Source organism: Monodelphis domestica, chromosome 3 (genome assembly GCF_027887165.1).
Source record: "Monodelphis domestica isolate mMonDom1 chromosome 3, mMonDom1.pri, whole genome shotgun sequence".
Lineage (NCBI taxonomy): Eukaryota > Metazoa > Chordata > Mammalia > Didelphimorphia > Didelphidae > Monodelphis > Monodelphis domestica.
Genome location: NC_077229.1, coordinates 217393656 through 217415916, shown reverse-complemented (window position 1 = coordinate 217415916; position 22261 = coordinate 217393656). Strand labels below are relative to the sequence as shown.

The following is a 22261-nucleotide window of genomic DNA, read 5'->3' as shown; positions in this document are numbered from 1 at the left end:
CAATACAAATTTCAAACATAAAATTAGGAAATAAATACTTCATAAACAAAAATTATATGAGACTTAATTGCTAAAAACAAACTACTATGAGAAGCACTCAATTTTGTTTCTAAAGTTTTTTCAATAAATCACAGATATGTACACTTTTTTGTTAAGTACCCGATTTCTGGAGCCTAAAAATTTTCTTACCCACATTATTGGCCTGTACATTTGAATTTAGACTATTTCAAACTTTTTCATGGTTTCCTGACCTTTTGCTTCCTATTTGCTCATCTCAGATTCTGAAATTCTTGCTTTTGTAGACCCAAGGATACTTAAATATGTATATGTATATATACACAAATAGAGATTTTCAAACATTAAATAAAATTAGGATCTACATATATATCAAGTTCCTAATTTCATTTAATATTTATTTTTAATGTTTAATGTTAATATTTAATACATATATAGTAGAATGGAAATTGCAACTCTTTTGTACAACTTATTTTTAAGGTATATATTAAGTTCAATTTATAACTTTAAAAGCTATCATATTTGTCAATGATTCCTTATGGCTTTTCTCTTGCTATCTTCTGAATATTAAAAACATTGACCTTTTCTTCTTTTTCTTTTCTATTTTTACCTTGGAAATTCTTTTCTTAATGCCATTCATTTCAAAATCCTCCTTTCCCAAATGAAAAAGGAAAAAAAAATGTTTATTAGCACAGTAAGCACAGCCAAGCAAAACAAGTTCTCACATCATCTGTGTACAAAACTATGTCTTATTTTTCAATTTGAATCCTTCATCTCTTTGATAATATATGGGTAACATATCTAGAATGTCGTCTCTACATTCTCTGCCTTTACAGATTTTCTCATGGTACTTATATAATGAGGGAATTCCAGATCTTGACTTTTCCTTCCTTCTTTGCTTTAAAAGCCCTAGCTCTTCCATGATTGAATTATCTCTACTATGAAGAAAGTATCCACTGATACAAAACAATCTTTTTTTTTTCCTTCTGGAACTTATAACAAAAATGAGCACCAGTTATTTTTCTCTTCTTTAGGCAAAATTCCACTGTAATTTATATGAAACTTTAATACATTCTATACTTTTCCTGACTATGCACCTATCAAATATGAATATGAGACTTCAGTTAAATGCTGAGTATATTTGAAAATCTTACTTTCTAGGTGTTTTAGGTCATTTATTTTATTAGTGTAGCTCAGTATCTTGAAATACAGCAAAATTATTGTTGCTTACTCATTTAATTTTGCGGTGTGTTGTCAACTGATGATTTTATGGTTATGTTGAGAATAATGATTTTTTCTCTTCTGGAAATGTTTCAAGTAGTTTCAGGCATTGTCTACTTAAAGAATAAGTTAGTTCTATAAATGCTGTAAGGAATAAAAAAGAAAAGAAAATTTAAACCCATAAAGTCAAAATATAATCTTTTGGGCTACATAGTTTTTTGTACTTTAAATTTTTAGGTCATCCTTGATATTGGCTTTTTTTTAGCATGCCTATTTTCTTTTGAAATTCCCTTTTAATGCATCCAAATAATAGATTTGCTTTATGTTGGAAAATAATGCATTATATTATCACTTGCCTGTTTAATCAAACTCTAGTTAGATAAATTGTACTTAACAAAAAAATACATATTTGTGATTTATTGGAAAAACTTTAGAAACAAAATTGAGTGCTTCTCATAGTAGTTTGTTTTTAGCAATTAAGTCTCATATAACTTTTGTATATGAAATATGTATTTCCTAACTTTATGTTTGAAATTTGTATTAGGTGTTTTCAGTATGATGATATCTAGATTGTGGTATGTTTTTTCAAAATGCTCAAAAAGAGACAGTTCATAAATGTTGAACGTTATATGTTTTCAAACTATCACTACATTGGTTGATCAGATATGATAATTTTTCCCTTTTCTATTTTTGTTATTTTTTTAATCTTTTACAGAAGCTTATTTTAGAAAAAAGAAAACAGTGAAACACGGTGTAAGATTCTGAACATTTTCAACTCTGTGTGTAAACTTACCTACAAAGAGATAGTGACAAATCTCAAATAGTAACAGCTTTTTTTCCCAATTGTTTACTGAAATAGACTTATTTTAAATGGTGAAATTCTGTAATATTTCTGTAATAATTCTGTAATATAGAAAAATTTTTCTTAAAAGTATACTGTCTTCCATATATTTTATCAATTTAGTCATATAAACAATTAATAGTAGTCAATAAATTAAGCAAAAGGAGAACATAGAGATTTCAGTATGATGCTTGAATTTTTAGTCTAACGAGCATTCCTATCTAAATATACCTTTTCTATTAATTCTAAAGCATAAAAATTGTATAAAAATGTCAGTCCTAAAACTATAGTAAATAGTTTTAAAATAATTTAATAAGCAAAATTAGACTCAATATTTCAAATTGTGATTTTAAAAAATTTAACCCTTCTAAAACTAGTTGGGGAAAGGCATTTTTTACTCAGATTTTTTTTAGTGGCAGTAAAAACTTAAGTCCATAGACAATTTATCAAGGGCTTAAATATTCTTGCCTGCAAAGCTACAAAGTGCTTGCTGTCTTTAGTTACAATGAATCAACCTATAATATCTTTTCACTTTAGGAGAAGCAGAAATATTACAAAAGCAAATTTCAAGTTGCAAAGATTTTCCATAGAGCAATAAGAGATCAAAAGGACCTTAGATATATCTACAACTATCAAACAAATATATCAAACAACTATCAAACAAATTAAAATGACTCTAAGATACAGCACTCCAAATATGGGAGAGTATGGCAATTAGAGTCAGCATGTCCTCCCTTTCCTGTAGCCAGTTGTGCTTTTTAAATCTGCTTTTGATTTCATAAGATTTTGATATAAATTGTTTAAATCTTTAATATGAAAACACATATTTATCACATTATTATTAAGTATAATTTTCATGCACAGTTCATGTTTCCACAGCTAACCCTATATATACTCCTCATAGGTTTTCAAAGATGGTTCATGAGTAATTGAAACCTGTGTGGCATGGTGCACAATCATGTTGTAGTATTTCATATCCTTCTGGGAATTTCTTCAATTATGGAACAATTCCAATTCTTGGCGTTTGTTATTTTTGTTCAATTATAACTGATTCTCTGTGACCCCATTTTAGGATTTTGTTGGCAAAGATACTGGAGTATTTTATCATTTCCTTCTCCAGCTCATTTTATAGATGAGGAACAAAGGTAAACAGGGTTGTGTGACCTTCCATTTCCTCATTTGTAAAATAAGTAAAACTTTGTTTATAGGTCCTACACTTCCCAGTGCTATTGTGAAAATCTAATAAGATATAGTACCTAAATGCTTTGGAATTGAAGCTTTATATAACTATTGGCAATGGTTATAGCAATGAATAATAAAATAAATCAATAAGGCATTTAAGTGCTTACCATGTACAAAGCACTGTGCTGCATATGGTGGAAATATAGAGAAAAGTAAGACAGTTTCTATTCTTTAAGAACTTTCATTCTAATGGGGGAAACAATATATAGAGATTTCACCTGTATGATAAAAGGAATGGTCTTAGGTTCTTTAGGATAGAGTGGAAAAAGTACTAGGGTGTACATTTTCTTTAATGTCATTTACATTGAAAAAAAATATATCAGGATTCAGTATTTGAACCATGTGATAGGGCCAAAGACTTTGGTGGCAGGAATGTTTCATTCTGGGTCTTCGGCAGCTGTGTCTACAACATCGACATAAAACAGTTGCTAGGTTATACCACCACTGGGGTTCTTCCCAGGATGTTGGCTGCAGGCACTGGGCTGAAAGCAACACTATTCCAAAACTCTAGGGCAATGTTGGCAAAGGTTTTCAAGTCCCCGTGACAAAACTGCAACAACATACTACCTGTGAGCCCCTCACCCCTCATTACCCCAGAGAGTAGAGGGAAGAAGTGCTCACTTTGGTTAGCTGGACAGAGGGACAGGGCATGTAAAAAAAGCCCTGGGGTGCTGTGGAGAGGGGAAAGCGAGCAGCTCCCCTAGTGCAGGTTCAGCATGCATGCCAATACTTTGTCAATGCTGCTCTAGAGTTTAGGATCCTAAACTATCACCATTGGGAATTAAAGGGAAATGGTGATCAAAGAAGTGGTGGTGTTGGTTTAACTTGCCTGGAATATGTGGCTTACATAATAATTTGCACATAATTATATAATTAAGAATTTAATTTCTTTTAGCTTTTCTTAAAAAGGTAATGTTTTGAACTTATAATCATTTAAGTACTCAGGGTTTTTAAAAATTATCCAATTCTCTTATCTCTTACCATCATGTGGGATAAAACATAATGCATTTACCAGATTTGATAAGGACAAGTTTCTCGTTTCCACACAGAATAGATTAGTCTTTGCTAAACGGCAACATGGCTGTCCCTGGCATATGATTAGTGCCATTCCCTTTTACTACCTTTCTGATCATATAAAGGTTACAAAAAATTCCCACTCGCATAAAGTTAGGCAACAGGACTAGTTGCCTATCTCAAGATCACAAAGGTTGGTGGCAGTGTGTGAGATGGGAGTGACTCTAAAAATATCAAGTATCCTTATAAATATTTCCTCACCAAATTGTACCTGAAAAAAATACTACTGTTAATCCCACTCTCCCAACAACAGGATACTCCAAGAAATTGGCTTTAAAAAAAGTCTGAATCAGTATGATTATGTTACAAATGCTCATTTTTATGTGCAAATATTAGCAATTTTTTAGTTCTAATATCATTACATAATTGAAAATTCAATTTTAATATTTATTTACCACCAATTGTGCTGTGACAATTTAAAGACTTTAGATTATCATGTGCCTTCTTGACCTGCTAAGTATTCCTGGAATTACACAATGCAGGTATTAAAATACACATTTTCCTACCTCTTTTGATCACACATTTATGTCTAGCCATATTATATGGTTTGATTCTTTCTAGACTTGATCCTACTAGACTCTTCTCTGTTTGGTTAAATGGAGTATTTATTCAGTGATCAAAGGCTTAATACTCTCATACCCTTACCTTATTTAAAGATAGGGCAGTTGGTTATGAACTTTCCTTGAGTATTTCTCCATTACCTAATATTCTAGTGATAACTATATCAATATATTTCTCAGTGATTTGGAATTCTGAAAGCAAGGATAGAAACTGTACATGTATGATCTGATAACTGAAAACTTCAGAGAAACTATTAACTTCATTGAAATAATGCACACAGTATGAATATTGCTGAAATGGTCAGAATTCTTATACTTATATCTATCTTTGGGAATTACATATAGTGCTTTTTGTTACCTCATATGATCTTCACAGCAATTTTATGAGCCAAGTATTAGAGGTATCAAGGGCACAAATAGTCTGTGTTAATGATTCAGTTTCAATGAGCCAGAAAGTTAACAGTAAGGCAATACAGAGATCAAGGTTAGGCCCAGGGATATTTAACATCTTTATCACTGACTTAAATGAAAGCATATATGACCATGCCAAAACAGAGAGAACAAACTAAAATACTGAATGACTTAGTATCCAACAAGACCCTGAGTTTGGTACAGTGGTGTCAAAAGCAAAATGGGGTTACTAAACCATTTATACAAGTGACATATTTAGTTTTACAATGTGTTTATTTTATGAAATATTTCACAATAACATGTTATCTGATTCTAACTTTATTACAGAATGTTGTGGGTCTTGTGTTTAATGTTGCTGGTCTAGAACAATAGGTGGAAGTGAATATGATAAAATTCAATAATGATAAATGTAAAGTATTTTCTAATTCAAAAGTATAAGATAAAAGAGTATAATTAGATAGCACTTTATCTGAATAAAAATCTGGGAATTGTGGTGAAATGCAAACCAAATAGGATTTGGCACTGAGAGCATGAGGCAAAAAGTGCTAAGAATCTAGGCCATAGTAAAAGGCCTATCTTCCAGGCTTATAGGTCTGTGCTATGATCTAGAGAGCTTATCTGAAATCAAACTGGTATGCTTACTATTTTTTATATATGACACCCCATCTTTTGTCTCCATACCTACCTATCCCCCATACCTGGAATGATCTATCCTCAGCCACCTTCTTAGAATCCCTAATTTCCTTTAACCATTAGCTCATTTCATCTTTTACAATGAGGCCTTTCCTAATCCATGAAGCCTGTATTTACTTAGTATAGATTTTGCATATGTGTGTGTATGTGTGCATGTTGCTATCTTTGACAGAATGTTAGTACAAGTCACTAGTACTATAAAAACTCTCACAGAAGTTACAGAGAGAAAAAAGAAGAAATGACTACTGAAATATTACTGGTGGTTTTTTAAAAACTAATAAGAATGAGAGCAATAGAACATGACTGAAAAGGGATAAATGTTGACTTAATTTTTTAAAAAGAAAAAGGTAAGTACAGACCAGTGAGCTTGATAAGATTCTAGAAAATTCTAGTGTCTTTTTAAATGGTTAGTTTAGCAGCATGTAGATCAGGAAGCAGTGGGGGAGAGGGGGTACTTTTTGTGGCTTGATTAAAACAGGTCAGACCAGAATAACTTGATTTCCTTCTCTGACAGAATTATCAGACTGCGAAAGCAGAAAACTGGCATAGATTTAGTTTACCTACATTTTAACAAAGAACTCAACAGTCACTCATATTATTCTACCTTTAAAAAGATAAATCTTCACATGTAAGAGAACAGTACAGTAAGTTGATTTCAGTATTAGTTTAATGATCAGACTCAAAATGTCAGTTTATAAGAAGACTCCAAGTAATGCCCCGGAGGTTTTGTCCCAGTCACTCTTCTGCAAAGTATTTTTGTCAAGACATGGATATATGGTATATAGCAATGATGGCAAACCTTTTAGAGACTACGTGCCTTGCCCCCACTCCATTGCCAGATGTGCCCTACCCCACTTACCCCAAATTGGGAGGGGGGGGACGAGAGGGGTGGGCCCCACAGAGTCCCATTGGGCTGCTGGGAGGGTGAAGTGAGGACTGTTCTCATGGAGTGTAGAGAGAGGGAGGGGAGTAGCATGAGTACTCTGCTCCCCTGAAGCTCTGCTGCCTGTGAGCCACCCACCTTACCCCTCTGCATTCCCATTGGGCTGCTGGGCAGAGGGGCTGGAGATGTGAAAAGATGGCATCAGGTGTGGTGGATAGGAGGAGAGGAGCAGTTCCGACCAAGTCCCTCTGCCTTTCTAGTAATGAACTAGGGTGGGGGTAGGGAGTGGGGTGGGCATAGGTACACCTTGTGTCCACAGAGAGCTCTCTGTATGTCATCTCAAGCACCATGCCATAGGTTCACCATCACTGATATAGAGTATTATTATTAAAACTGCATAAAAAACAAATTTGAGAGAAATAGTAAACCAGGCTCAAAAAGAATGAAAAGACTCTTAGACTAAATCTAATAAGATGAATTTAAAGTCAGTAAAAGTAAAAGATTTTACTTGGGTTCAAAAATTCAGCTTCATAAGAACACATTGAAGATTTGTCTAACAAAAAAGAAAACTGAAGGGCATGTGGGAACTTGAGGGACTGCAAGTCAGACATAAAAATATGGCATGTAAAATGTCAAGACATCTGAGCATCAATAGAGTAATACTTGTGCAGAAAAAAGGAAGTGATAGTCCTAATCTCCCTGTCACACTCAGACCACATTTAAATTTTTTATTAAGATTGGCATTACACATTTTTAAAAGGTACAGATTAGATGGAGAATATTCAAAAAGGACCAGGAAAATGCTAAAGAACTTCAGTTTAAAATTTATTAAAATAACCTGAAGGAACTAGGAATGCTATGCCTGGAAAAGATAAGACTTTAGTGGACATGATAATTTTCATGTAATTGAAGGGTTTTTACATTAAAGATAGATTAAGGGACAACTAAGTAACATATTCAATAGAGAACCAGGCCTGCAGTCAGGAGGACCTGGATTCAAATCTGGTCTCAGATACTTTACTGCTGTGTGACCCTGGGCAAATGACTTAACCCCAACTACCAAACCCTCACCACTCTTTTGCCTTAGGATGCCAAGACAGAAATTAAAAGTTTAAAAAAATAAAAAGATGAAAAGTTGGATTAGATATATTTCTACTTGGTCCCCAGAGCAAAACCAAGAGAAATGTATAAAAGTTGCAAAAATGCATGTTTTTTATTCCGCAAAGCATTTGTTAACTGGTTACTTTGGTCCAGGCAAAAACTTCCTTTAAAAAAGAGACAACTAAAAGTGAAAAGGACAGTTTTGAAGGTAATTACTGCCCCCTTGCTGGAATTCATTGGTAAATGCCAGGTCATTTGTCAAATATTTTAAAGTACACATGAGCCTTGTTGAAGGAATGAGTAAAACTACATAGTGTTTCAGATTTTAAATTCTGTAATTCTGCATGAGTTCCAAAAACCATGATTTTAATGTATAATAATTATCAGAAAAGCAATGAATATTTATTTAATTATGCTTGTGTAATAGTTGCCCATGTGTTATTTGCCTAGAATTTTTATAATCAATTAGCACCACATAAGGTAAAAAATAAGAATTAACAAAAGCGTTTCTTGATTTACATACACTTTTGCATTTGAAATACCAAATCAGTTTCAGCAAATGATCAGAGATCCTTAAGGGCTATTTAGGGCTCTGATAATTCTCTGAGATGTACTTTTTGGATTTAAATAATAGTCACATGACAAGGCCCTTTTTATATGGACAGTGTCTAATAGGTCAACATCAGTATATTATTTATTGTACCTAGCACAGCTTGCAATCACTGATGTAATAGTGAATTACCTACCTAAGTGCAAAGTTGTAAAATGTCTTAACATGTACATAAAGAAACAGGTCCTGTTATATTTATATCACAAAATGTTGGTGCTCTTTTTCTACTATGAGATAATACAGTTCATCTTTGTAGTTCATGAAATTAAGTTCCATAATATTTGAATTTTTTTCCAATCAATCCCAATTTTGAATGTTAACAGTGTCATTTAAATATACTTGGCTTTCTTCCTGTTCCAAAATTGTCTTTCCCATACAAAAATAAAGCAGCAAGCAGTCCCACATTGGTTGTTTGTATTTCATAACTGTTTTCAGACAGGACAAGAAATGTACTGCCTACACACCATTTCTCAGCATCAACACCCATATTCTTATGCAATTTTAAATTTAGTTGGCAAGTTGCAGACATTTTTTCCAACCACAAACAAAAACTTCTTTTGATACTCTATAATATGTGTTCAAGGAAATGTTCCCCATAAAAGAAGTCCATTTAGAACAATAAAATAGAAGTGTAGCATCAGTATCAAGAAACTTTGGATTAGCCTGTTTCTCCACCAATATTTCTTCTATAAAATAGAAGTGTTCTTATATCCTTATGTTACTTTTTTTTTAAATCTTTGTTATGGGTTTGTTATGGGTTGTTAAGGGATACTAGGAGAAATTTAGATGATATAAAAAAAGAAGGTATCAATTGAAAAACTATTAAAAATAAATAAATCTTTCTTAATGGTCCTTCTGTTATTTTTACCTATTAGTATATTTACCTTACTTTTTTTTCATAAAGTAATTTCTTCATTCCTTGTTTGTGCCTCCCTTAGTTGCTGTATTGGTTTGCTTTTCTTGTGTTCTATTGTTTAAGATACTTGCAAAACAAATAATATACTTACACTTCCCTTTTATTGTAGAAATGCTACAGATGCCATTCTTTTATTGAACATCCATATTAATGATGAAGCTAAGTTTATAGGGTATACTGTTATGATTTGCTTCTTGATGTCTATTCCCTTTTCAGAGTACATTATTTCATCCCTTTTGGGGTCTTTGGTGGGATGCAAAATAGACTGATGTTATTCAAATTTCTTTTCATTTATATTTAAAGGTCTTTCTACTGGTCATTTTCAGAAATTTTTGCTCATTACTAGAATTGTTCAATTTGATTCTATACATCTTAGAGACTTGGAAGCATAGGCTTTTTATGCTAGAATTGATTTGTGGATTCTTTTAATACAACGCTGTTTTCTTTGTTCAGAAGTTCTAGGCAGTATTCCTGCATTATTTCTGGCACTGCAGTGTTCAGGTATTTTGACTTCACATGTTCTTTTGAGAGATCTATGATCATTTCTCTAAGCATCAAGTTTTTAACAGTTAATACTTTTGTTTCTATGGTAAATATTTGAGTTCTTAACTATTCTTTTCTTGTTTTCTCCTTGATTATCCTTCACTTCTATTTATTTATATTCCCAATTCTGTTATATAAGACAATACCAGAAATGACAGCAATAGTAGTAAAACAACAATAAATTAAAGGTATAAAGATTATAAAGGAACAGATAAAAAGTGTGCTATTTGTTAAAAACAAATAGAGAATATGGAGAATCAGAAATGATACCAATTAAGATAAAGTTTCAGGAAAAGTTGCAGGGTTACAACAAAAACACCCAAACAGATGGGATTTTTTCAATACTAGTAAATAAAATGCTGGAACTAGAAGCAAGAAAATCTAATTTCAAATACCACTTCAGACACTTATCAGCAGTGTGACACTGGGCAAGTTACATAACTTCTGTTTGCATTAGTTATCTCATATTTAAAATAAGGATAATAATAGAATATACCTCCCTGGGTTGTTGTTATTTAGACGAAATCAGAATATTTCTGAAGTAATTTACAAACTTTAAATTGTTATTTAAATGTTTACTATTTTTAATAACAAAAACTATTAATAAAATCTAAGAGCAAGAATATAAAATAAAATACCATTTCAAATGACTATAAAAGCATAAAATGTTTTGGATGTATGTAGCAAAATACATGAAATGGCTGTATGTAGTGAATTAGAGTGACCCTGAATTACTTACATAACTGGAGGAATGTTTAGAAGTCTTGGCTGGACCATACCAAAATAATATGAAGGACAATACTACCAAAGTTAATTTGCAATTTTAATGCAATACCTAGCAAATTATTAAAGGGTTATTTTTCAGAACTCAATAAAATAACAGGAAAAAAAATCAACATCAAAGAAAATGACAACAATAATAAAATAGGGATGACAAAAGAATAAAACTTCCAGACTTCAAACTGTATTATAAAGAAGTATTTATGAAAATTATGTAGTATTGGATAAAAAGGACAAAGAATAAACTAGACAAGGGAGAAATAAAAACATTTAATTCAATACCAAAGTGTTTAATACAATAGAAAACAAATTACTTAAGGAAAAGACACTCCCTGGTTGATTAAAAACTGCTATGGGCAACTGGGTGGCTCACGAAATAGAGCACTAGGCCTGGAGTCAGAGGGACCTGGGTTCAAGATTGGCTTCGGACATTTCCTAGCTATGGTGTACGAGGTTAAGTCATTTAGCTAGCCCTTGCTCTTCTATCTTAAGAGCATTGTTACTAAGACAAAAAAGTAATTTTTTTTAAACCTGCCTTAAAAACGGAAAAGTAGTTAAGTAGAAAAATAGGTTTAAAGCAATGTCTAATCTCATATTCCACAATAAATTCAAAAATGGATGCATAGTTTAATATTAAAGATCATATCAGAAGGTTATTATATATATTTTTAAACTGTGGATAGTTTATTCTTAACTAAACCAAGGACAAAGGCAACCTCAAAAGATAGATAATTCTGATTAAATAAAATTGAAAAGCTTCTGCATTAACAAAAATAATGCACTCTGGATGAGAAAAGGAGCAACTAAATGGGATAAAAAATTTTCTTCAGACCAAGGTTTAGTATCAAAAGTTCATAGACAACTAACATATGGATGATGGAGAGATAGCTAATTGATTAAAAAGTTCTGGAAGAAGGAAGGAAGGAAGGAAGGAAGGAAGGAAGGAAGGAAGGAAGGAAGGAAGGAAGGAAGGAAGGAAGGAAGGAAGGAAGGAAGGAAGGAAGGAAGGAAGGAAGGAAGGAAGGAAGGAAGGAAGGAAGGAAGGAAGGAAGGAAGGAAGGAAGGAAGGAAGGAAGGAAGGAAGGAAGGAAGGAAGGAAGGAAGGAAGGAAGGAAGGAAGGAAGGAAGGAAGGAAGGAAGGAAGGAAGGAAGGAAGGAAGGAAGGAAAGAAGGAAGAAAGGAAGGAAGGAAGGAAGCAAGGAAGCAAGCAAGCAAGCTAGATTTCAATGAAGCAGCTTATATATGGAAATAGGAAAGAACATTATTTAATGATTTAATAGTAGTTGCTTAATCTGCTTGCCTTGGTTTCCTTATCTGTAAAATGAGCTAGAGAAGGAAATGACAAATCACTCTAGTATCTTTATTTTAAAAAACAAACAAACAAAGAGGGTCAAAAAAAGTCAGACAATAATCAAACAAATTAACAACAAAACAGAGAATCTAGTCAGACTTAGGTTTGTGTTCTCAGTATAGTCTAAAACAGAACATTCATCTTATCTTAGCCTATTGTCCTTCTGCTAAAGCAGAAGTTGGAAAAAGAAAAAAAAATAAATTTGAAACTGAAAATCATAAGATTCTTAAGCTGAACTGTTAACAAAACATCTGTGACTATGGAGGAACAATAAATCACAGACATTAAGTAAACTACGTTCCAGTTTTTATTTTGAAAAGCAAGTGAAAATTACAAAACAAATTTGGAATTTATACAACCTACAATTTATTCAACACAGTTAAGTATAACTATGTGGTATTCAAAGAATACAGTTGACAAATCTTTATCTCTGTAAACATACACATGGAGTAGCTGTAAACATATTAGCCAGAGATATCAAGCTATAGTTTACCAAATTCCCTCTAGAAAATAATTAAAGGTTTAAAGTAAAGATATAGCACACAATGGGTATGACTCACATGTTTCTCACAGAAAATTTAAAAATCACTAGTGATTTATTTCTTTATAGCAAAAGACACTGAATCTGGCATCAGTCTATAAAGTAAGAACTACCACATGCTAGTCAGACACTTGAATGCAATTTAAAAATAAAACCTGGATAAGCATGTGATGATTTCTAAACTTGACCTTTGCTGAAACACATAATTCTTTTTTTAAACTTTAAGAAAAATATTAAAATGCTTAGAAAATGTCAAGTTTCAGTTGTGAAAGGAGGAAAAACAAGCAAGGAAATTTTGAGATAAAGACATTTTACCAAAAAACTAGGAAAGTTGAAAGATTTAGTTTTCACTGAGAAATAAAGAATTTCTAGGTTGGAGGACATCTCATAGTATATCAAGCCAAGTTTTATCAGAATAAAAATCTATAAAAAATGTGAAATGAATAGTCAGCTGACTTGTGCTTGACATCCTTGAATAAGGGGGAATGAATGACTTGCCAGAGTAAAGCATTCGACTTTTGGAGGACTCCACTGCTAGAAGTTTTACCTGATGGTGTAAAAATCAAACTTGAATCCAGGACTTCAACCCCTAGAAGTCCTTGCTCCACTTCCCCAGAAGTGCTTTTTTAATATCACTGAATTCTCACCTGGGCCGAGAGCAAGATGGGGTATTTAACCTGGTTGTGAATAGGCTCTGCCCTCTTTTTACTTCCGCTTCCGGGCACAGGAGGGTCTCCACCTAGCAGGCACGATGTGAGTGGTCGTGAATAGGCTCTCTGGGCCTAGACACATGCTTTTCTTACTTGTGTTTTCTTTATATTTAAACCTTCAATAAACCTCTAAAAATATAATACTCCTTGCAGAGAGAAACTAATTTCTACCTCTATCTAATTAGGGGATACCTAGTATCCCCTAAATTTTAATCCTTACAATGGCAAACCTAAATATCCCTGGATGCTTCTCCCACATACTGCTGTCAAACAGGGATGTAAAAAACCCTATTCCACGTGGTAATCCTAAAATATCTGAGAACTACCATGTCCTCTTAAGTCTTTTCTGTTCTAAACTAAACATGCCCAGTTATCTTCAGCTGACCTTCATATGGCATGAACTCAAAAGTATTTCATCATCTTGGTTTAATTCAGTTCAACTTAGCAAGCATGTTTTCTGTTGCTGTTCAGTCATTTCAATCTTGTCCAACTCTGCATGACCCTATTTAGGGTTTTCCTGGCAAAGATACTGAAGTGGCTTGCCATTTCCTTCTCCATCCAAGGCAAAAAAGGTTTAGTGACTTACTCAAGGGCACACAGCTCCAAAGTGTCTCAAGTCAGATTTGACCACAGGGAAATGAGTCTTTCTGACTCCAAAGCCAATACTCTATCCACTGTACCACCCAGCTGCCCCCACCTATTACAGAGAAGGCAACATTATAGGCAATAGTGATATGGAGACATAACAAACCAAAATCAAAAAACAAAAATTCTTCCTGCTCTTAAAGATCTTACATTCTACTGAAGGAGGATGAAGAAAAAAATACTGATTACAAATTTACAAACACACATGCTCACTTTCTCAGGACACTACTCCTTAACAATGTGTTTTTAAAAGGTGCCCCACCCACCCATCCAACTAAGGTGAATTATCTAGACATGGCTTGTCTAGAATGGACGACTATCAACTCCCTAATCCTGGACAGTGCCTCTCTTAAAGCAATTTAGGAATGCATTAGATTTCTTGTAAGACATAATGATCAATTTTGAGCTCATGTCCATTAAAAGATCATTTTCAGACAACATGTATCTCACAGTATTTCAGAACAGCTCAAACTCTACCTTGATATGCTATATTAAAAACACAAGCTTTTTCATGAAAAAGTTCAAATTTTTTAAAAATAAATTCCTATGTCAGTAGGTAGGACCCAGCACTGATCTACAGAAAATTTTAACCTATAAATAATTTTTAATGTGAAGAAGAAAAAAGGCTAGAAATACAATAGGCACTGCTATTCACCCCTGAACTGAGATTTCATCTAGATTTTAAATGAGAAAGATAAACCATCATCTACAATAGAGCAACAAACACTTTCCCAGTTGGTAGATCTCCACGTTTGTCTAGTCAAATATTTCCACATCATCTTCCATTTTTAAAGGAAGAAAGGAAAGGCAATGAAAATTTCCATAAAGAGTACTAGAGGGAAAAAGTTCCTGATGAATTCATCTACCTTTAAAAACATCTAAATGAATAAAAATGAGCCAAAACAAAACAAAATCTAGCAAGAAGAGATATAATAGCGAATTCCATGTGTAACCATTAAAAACATAAACAATACCTGGGAATTAACCACGAAAACAAACAGTATTTAAATTCATTCTTACTGATAATTTGGAGAGATGAATTTTATAGCATATTAATTGTTTTCAGTAAATTTTTACTAAATCTCTTTCACTGAAACCATCACATTATCAACTGAAATGGTAATTTTGCCACCTTTTAGACTATGGTTATCTTCTAAATTTCTTTCTTCTTCCCTTATCATTACAGCTCATATTTCTAAAACTATGTCAAACAGTACTAACAGTATCAACAGATATCTTTCCCTTATTCTTAATGTTATTTGATTGGTTTGTACTATTTTTCCATTATAAAATTGTTTTAATGCTTTGTTTTAGAAATATATACTTTGTAGTATTATGACAAAGCCCATTTAAACTTGATTTTTTCCCATTTTAATATGGTTGCCATTATTTTTCTATATTTACTGATAGACTGCTACTTTTGGTAATTCTTCTCGTAATCTATTATGCTTAAAATATTCCTGGGACCCAACCTTCATTCCTCATATTAAGTCCAAAGAGATAATTGTGAATAACAGTTTTAATATATTTTCATGGCATCTTTGTTTTGAATCTTATTAATGATACTGAGCTACAGTTTCCTTTCTCTGCGTAATCTCTCCCTTATTTGAAAATCATGACTACATCTCTCTCATAAAAGCAGACTAGGGAGGCATCTTCTATTACTATTTTCTCAAATAATGATGTATTACAGATTGTTCTTGAAATATACCATAGAATTTGATTTTAAGATAGTCCCTGTCCTCAAGGAACTTTCAGCGTAATAGTGAAAGATAAACAAACAAACATAAAAAAAAGCTGAAAAGGAAGCGAAAGAAGTTACTGGCCAGAGGACATGATAGAAGAAGAAGTCTAGATACAGGAATGAAGGTGTGCACATGACTAACATGAGACCTTTCCTTAAAATGGAAATTTGGGGAGGAAATGGCCAATAAGTGGGCAGGGGAAGAAGGATTCTACAGAATGAGAAAGCTAGTGGGGAAGAATGGCCTTGCCAAGAGAAAAGACTTACTTTGGTGATTTAAACTAGAAAGAAATATTAGAAGTCCTCATTATAAATGTCTCTATACATAACTAAAGTGAGGAGAGACTGTGACCCACCTAGTGTCAAAAAGTTAATAATTAACAGAGCTGGGATAACAACTCAAATAGTATAATTCTAAATCCAAAAGACTTCCCTCATATTACATTGTATTTGATGGTCTCTTTTCCATATAGTCCTATAATGTTAATCAATGATCCTATGACATTTCATGCCCTTTAAGTCCATCTTCAAATGCAATAGAAATTATAGGAAGCAACCTCATCAGCATAAGCTCCTTCAACTGCCTACTTTACTAAAAAGCATTAAACTTAAGCAAAATTAAAAATTGATGGATTAACCAAGTAAGAAAGTTACCTATCACTTTCAAATTATTTATTTGTATACTGATTAGTAATTTAAAATTTAATTCAGTCATGAAAATATATGAAGCAATGTCTGGATTTTCAGAATTTAGGAAATTTGATGGCAGAACTTTAAAAAATGATCACAGAAGTCCTCAGTATAAATCTCTCCATAAATAACTAAAGCCAGGAGAGGTTGTGACCCACCTAATGTCAAAAGGTTTTTTGCAAGTTTATGATTTATTTGGAAATTTCAGCACTTAACAGTTACAAACAACTACTTAAAACATTGGAAATGTTTTTAAAAGAGAGTAAAATCAACTTGAAGAGACTGAAGTTGCATATTAATCTATAACCACTATGTTTACAACAATATGTATTCTGTCAACACAATAGTTTTGCTATCTTGGAAGAATACTTTGAACTGAGAGGTCAACAAGAAGACTATATAACAAGAAGACTATATAATCATATTTAAGAAGGAAAATGTTACAAAAACTATAATAGCATATGCAAAAGATTCAATCCAGGAAAGGAATGAATAAACCAAACCAAAAACTTTTTTTTAAATCCTTCAAAAGTGTAAGCATAAGAAAATGTCGTCCTATAACCAAGTGAGTAAATGGACAAATATCACTAACTCTACTTCAGCCAAACAGTATAATCCACAAACAAAACAAACAAAAACCCCACCTGCAATGAATCAACCACATTTTGCATTTGTCCCCAAAATAGTATACCAAGTGCCACTTTAAAAAAAAAACACACAATATTTTAAAAATTATAAAAGACCAAACTATTTATAATCAATGTATCAAAGAAATTATCTGAGGCAGCAGGTTTGTGCAGTGGAGAAGGAGCTGGGCTTGGAGATAGAAAGAACAGAGGTTAAATCCAGTCTCAGAAAGTTGTATCTATGTGACCCTGGGCATATAAATCATTTAACTTCTGTGTGTGTCGGTTTTCTCACCTGTAAAATGGGGATAATATCAATACCTATCCCCTAGAATTATCATGGGATTAAAGTGAAATATTTCTAAGTGCTTTCACAACCCCTGAAGTGCTATATAAATGTTATCTGTTATTAGTATTATTTTTATTTTATCACTTCTGGGTAAAGTAGAAGGAGGAAAAGGTATGACATTTTTCTCATTCTTCATATAAAGAACTGAATCATCTGACCACTTGAATTTCCTAATGGTCTTTTAACATGACACCCCTTATGCCCAAAGGGCTATAAAAGGGCATATCTTTTTGATCCAGTAATACCACCACTAGGTCTATATCCCAGAATTTTTTTAAGGTGAGGGGAGGGACCTGTTTGTACAAAAATATTTATAGTTGCCCATTAATTAAGGAATGGCTGAACAAACTGTGGTATATGATGGTGATGGAATACTATTGTGCTATAAGGAATGATGAACAGGATGATTTCTGAAAGAACTAGAAAGATCTACATGAACTGATGCAAATTAAAATGAGCAGAACCAGAACATTTTATACACAGTAACTGAAATATTGTGGAATGATCAAATAATATGGAAACATGTTTTGTGTGACACCTTTATAACCCAGACTGAAATGTTTACCAGCACCGGGGGGGGGGGGGGGGGTAGGGAAGAAGGGAAGGAAACAATATGGATTATATAACTTCAGAAAACTCACATGGAAATTTGTTATTAATATTAAAAAAATTTAAATAACAAAATACTCCATCTCTCCACTCTAGGCATTTTTACTGGCTATGTATTCCTAGAATTATCTCCCTCCTCATCTCCAGCTGCAAGCTCTTCTGGACTCCTTCCAATCTCAACTAAAATACCACCTTCTATAAAAAAGCCTTTCCTGAATCCTCTTTGCTACTGTCTTCCTTCTGTTGATTATCTCCAATTTTTACTGTTTCCAAACAGTTGTTTGCAAAATGTAGCCCCCCTTCCCCACTCATTTATTATTATTATCAATTAGAAAGTGAGCTCCTTGAAAGCAGGGGCTCTTTGTTTTTGTTCATTTGATTGTGATGGCAGTGCGGGGTGCAGGGAGCCCCCCCATAGCTTCAGCCCTTGGTACAATGCTTAATACAGGCTTCTTGACTTGCTGACATACCTCAAAGTAATGGAACAGGTGTTTACTGCTGCTAACAAAACAGAAAGTTTCCAGGACTTGATAAAAAGAACTTCTGTTTTCATGTCTGGGGAAGGTAAGCACACTTCTATGTGTGCTTAACTATCTATGGAAGTTGTCTTCTAGTAACTTCTCTTAAAAAGGGCATATAGGAAAGATAATGCTCTAGGAAATCCAGGTCCTGTTTCAGCTCTGCAACTAATTAGCTGTGATTGTGGAATCTAATAGTTGAATCTTTGATGTTCTTTCTAACTTGGAAAGGATGAGGAAAGAAAAAAGTATTTATGTAGCTCCTTCTATGTACTATATGCTATGCTAAATCCTTTACAAACCCTTTATTTCATTTAATCTTCACAACAACCCCAGTAGGTAGGTGCTATTAAAATCCCCATTTTACAAATGAGGGCAATAAGGCACACTGAGATTAAGTGACTTGTTCTGGATCACACAGCTAGTAAATATCTAAGGTTAGATTTGAGCTGAGGTCTTCCTGACTTCAGGGCCAATTGGTTTTCTTTCCACTACCATCTAGCTGCCATGGCACTATGATTTTATGATTCTATGTATGTAAACTAGTTCTGGTTTACAGTGAAAATCTTAACAAGTATTCTGGGAACCAAAATTGTTTATGTGTCATCATAGGCTCCCTTTAGAGCCTCCAAGAGCTGGGAAGGCATCACACTCCAATACTTCCTTGATGGTTCAGACTTTTGCTAACAAATTGAGGTGGGTGTTATCAACATTCTCTCCTTATCAACATTTTCCAAGAATATTTTCCAGGAGTAAATACCTTGGAATTCTCTCATGTATAATCCTAATATCCTACTTCCAGACTCCAAATCTTCATCTCCACATTCCCTCAGGACTAGGGGCTCACCAGCATCTCCAAAGCATGGCATTTGACATCATCAGCCTTCTTGGGTCCTGCACCTGCTCATGGCTTCAAATCCAATCAATCTTAAGCAGACTATTACCTGCAAGACAGTGGCTAGGGCCTGGAGATGCAGTTTTAAACTGACACCAACCCTACACCATACCTTCTTCTGAAAGAAGAATGTGGAAAGAGCCCAAGCTCTAGTCACAGGACCTACATTAGAATCTCACCTCTGATGCTTACTACCTGTGAGCTGCTGACCAAATTGTTTAGGAACCAATTAAAGAGAATGCCAGACCCAGAACCAGGAAAGCCTGTGTTCAAATCTAACCTCAGATACTTATAGCAGTCACCCTGGGTAAGTCACTTCCATAATTATGATATTAGAAAATAAGTATTGTTTTATTAGTTTAGAGATAAGAAGTAGAAAAGCTGGCTTGAGAAAGAATTGGAGTTTGAAATAGAGCTGAGAGAGTATGTCAATTTCAAATATTGATAGCTATAACCGTTTTTCTGTGTCACTCTCTCTGGGAGTGGTAGTTGGAAGAGAAATACTCTCAGGACTGATGGAGGTAACATTTTTGCCTCTCTGTCTGAGGGAAAGATTTGAAGGAGTTCAGTGTTTTCTTTTCCAACTTAAAAACACTATTGTCTCTCTATTTCTGACTTCATAAATTGGTTTGTATCTGAAAAGACCAAAGAACGATCTGGTCTTTGGTTTGGACTCTGAGTCTGTTAAGGCTCAACATCCTAACATGATTCTTGTTGAGACTCAGCCATCTAGCTTTTGTTATTTTATAACTGGAAGGCGAAGTTAAGAATTATAAGGATAATAGTGGTATTTTTATTTAGAATAGTATAAATTTGGGTTAGTCAGATCAGGGAGGATTAGTGTAGCGTGTGAAACACAGAAGAGGTACCTTGCAGAAGCAGGGAGTTTAGTTCGGTAGATTTAGAATCCCTTAGAATTAGAAATCCTTTTTGTCCTTATATATTTCAATAAATATTTTTTTATAAGAGTCTCTTTAGTGTCCTTGCACCTGGCTCTGACTAAAGACAGTATTTAAGTGAAGTAATGTAAGTAATTTACTGAATCCCCTTTGCTAATATTCTCCTCAATACTTCAGTATTGGCCTAATGGGCCTAAGTAATGGGCCTAAAGTAAGGAAGTTTTAAGTTCAAATCAGTTCTCAGACACCGCCCAGCTATGGAACTTTGGGCAAGACACTTAATTCCTACCCACAGTTTCCTCAGCTATAGAATGGAACTAATACTAGCATGTACTTCCTAGGGTTGTTGTAAGGAAAAAAATGAGATAATATTTGTAAAGCATACTAGCTCTTATTATTACCATTACTATATTATTTAGAGATAGTGTAAAAGAGGATCTAAAAGCACACTAGCCAAAAGGAGCTAAATACCCTAAAAGATGGTATAGGGTTTTATATAACCTAGCCGGGATAAGGTGTCCTCTCCAGAGACAGAGTGCTGACCTGAGAGAATGAGAATAAATAACAACTCATTGGGACTTGGCTCAACTCAACTGAAGTAAGCCCTCTCTCCCCAGGATAAACCCAAAGCCTGACTTCTTTTATGGTTCAGTTGCATGAATCTGACTGCTTCTCAGGTGTTAAATTTATATGTATACAGAGAACAAGGATAGGTTCAGGAAAGAGGTTGAAGGATTCCCTAAACTACAGAAACAAGTATCGATGTCCAGTCTTGTCAGGCCTTGGCAATTTGAATTCTCCTCTCTACCTAGAGGCTTTCTATGCTATCTTCACTAGGCTAATTCATGAAAGGAATAAGTCTCTAGATATCAGGTAAAGCTGGTGAGAAATCAGGAACTAGGAGCAATTCTGGGAAATAACACCTGAGGGTAATCTCAGCAGTTCAAATGTGCTCCCTTGTTGGTCTTCTTCTTCTAATGACAGGACAGATTTCTGGATTCTATAGATCTCAGGTTCAATAGGGAAATCCTTGGCAGGAGTGGGGTTCACTTCCAAAGGCTGGAGTAAAGGTCTCAGAGTTGCCTCTCTCCTCAGAGTTCACTAGCAACTCCCCTCAGCTGGCATTTGAACTTCCAGATCCACCCCACACCCCCTCCAAAAATATATGCAGGTTCTCTCCTGTCAATCACTGCTCTACCACATTCCATGGCCTCTCCTTGAAAACACATTTCTTCTGCCAATATATCCTCTCTCTCTCTCAATAGAGATAAAGCATTTTCTTTCATCTACTTTACCTCTCCCTTTAGACATTATGATTATCTGTTTTTCAAAGTAATGTGACTGGCTGTCCTCATTCCAGAGCAGTAAAGGCTAGGCAATGGGGATTGTGACTTGCCCATGATCACAAAGTCAGAAAGTATCTGGTCAGTGTCCTTTTTTTTTAAGAAACCCAATGACATCACAAGGATGATATCTTGATGTGTGTTAAGTAAACTGAATTTCAATGAAGCAGAGTTGCATGAAGTGGACAACTTGACTCCCTCTTCCAGTCAGCAAAATGCAGGGGCAGGTCACAAATCAAGACAACGGGCAGTGGCCCAGCATGCAGTATGTGACCACAGCATTTCCAGGGGGTGACCAAGCTCTAAGAAGCCCCCCATGCCAGTTTTGTGGCTGCTGTAATGAACTGTCCTCATCCGTCCCTTTCCTGCAGGGAAAGTCTTCCCAAGCATGGGGTAGACATCTAGACTAGCACTTATGTGTTTCAGATCTCTCAGTTACCTGCAAAATAAT

At 34.1% G+C, this 22261-nt stretch overlaps 1 protein-coding gene across 3 annotated transcripts in view; it reads right to left on the bottom strand.

The window, feature by feature from the left end:
• Positions 1-22261, bottom strand: part of CDKAL1 (CDK5 regulatory subunit associated protein 1 like 1) — a 704381-nt gene that overhangs the window by 458600 nt on the left and 223520 nt on the right. The gene's annotated exons all lie outside the window — the stretch shown is intronic.